Raw genomic sequence first — 890 nt, 5'->3', positions numbered from 1 at the left:
GTGCTCCCTCAGGCACATAAAATGGATTGCCATCTTGGCAATCCTGCACGTCATGCTCACCCCCACACTTATCACAGAAAATTTCTTGCAGACGCATAGCCGACCCACTCATGCTCATCCCATCAATCTTTCTACTCAAAGCCTCTAACTGTGCTGAAACCGCAGACAAATCATTAACTTGATGAACTCCAGCACCTCGTCTCTGCCTATCAGACTGAGGATGATAGCTACTCGCAGCCATCTCCTCCAATAACTCATATCCTTCCTCAGCCGTCTTTCTCAGTAAGTTACCACATGCAGCAGCATCTATCATAGTACGGTTAGGAGTAATAAGACCATAGTAGAAAGTTTGAACAACTAACCCAAGCGGTAGCTCATGGTGAGGACATCTCCTCAACAAGTCCTTGTAATGCTCCCATGCCTCGTAAAGTGACTCGTTCTCATATTGAGCAAACGTAGTAATGTCGGCTCTAAGCTTCATAGTCTTCGACGGAGGAAAGTACTTGATCAGGAATGCCTTCGCCATATCCTCCCATGTAGTGATAGACCCTACAGGCAAACAGTTTAACCACGACTTAGCTTTATCTTTCAGTGAAAATGGAAATAAGCGCAGACGAACAGCATCATCAGACACGCCATTAAACTTAAAAGTATCACAAATTTCAAGAAAGTCAGCTATATGAGAATTAGGGTCGTCAAGTGCACTTCCCCCAAATTGAACAGTGTTCTGAATCATCTGGATGATAGCTGGCTTGATCTCAAACTGATTAGCTCGGATGACTGGTCTTACGATGCTTGGACGTGCTCCATCAAGAGACGGCTGTGCATAATCCAACATTGGAATGCGACGTGGTATCTCAACTTGTTTATTGTCACGCTGTTCCTCTCCA

At 44.8% G+C, this 890-nt stretch overlaps 1 non-coding gene across 1 annotated transcript; it reads left to right on the top strand.

Moving 5' to 3' along the window:
* Nucleotides 1–371: 371 nt before the first annotated feature.
* On the top strand, nucleotides 372–478 carry LOC140808516 (small nucleolar RNA R71). Its single transcript, XR_012112937.1, has one exon. It is a non-coding gene; the product is annotated as a small nucleolar RNA R71 (small nucleolar RNA).
* The last annotated feature ends 412 nt before the right edge of the window (nucleotides 479–890 follow it).

This window comes from Primulina eburnea, chromosome 12, assembly GCF_022965805.1.
Source record: "Primulina eburnea isolate SZY01 chromosome 12, ASM2296580v1, whole genome shotgun sequence".
Lineage (NCBI taxonomy): Eukaryota > Viridiplantae > Streptophyta > Magnoliopsida > Lamiales > Gesneriaceae > Primulina > Primulina eburnea.
The sequence above is the reverse complement of the archived record's forward strand: the minus strand, read 5'-3'. Positions and strand labels throughout refer to the sequence as shown.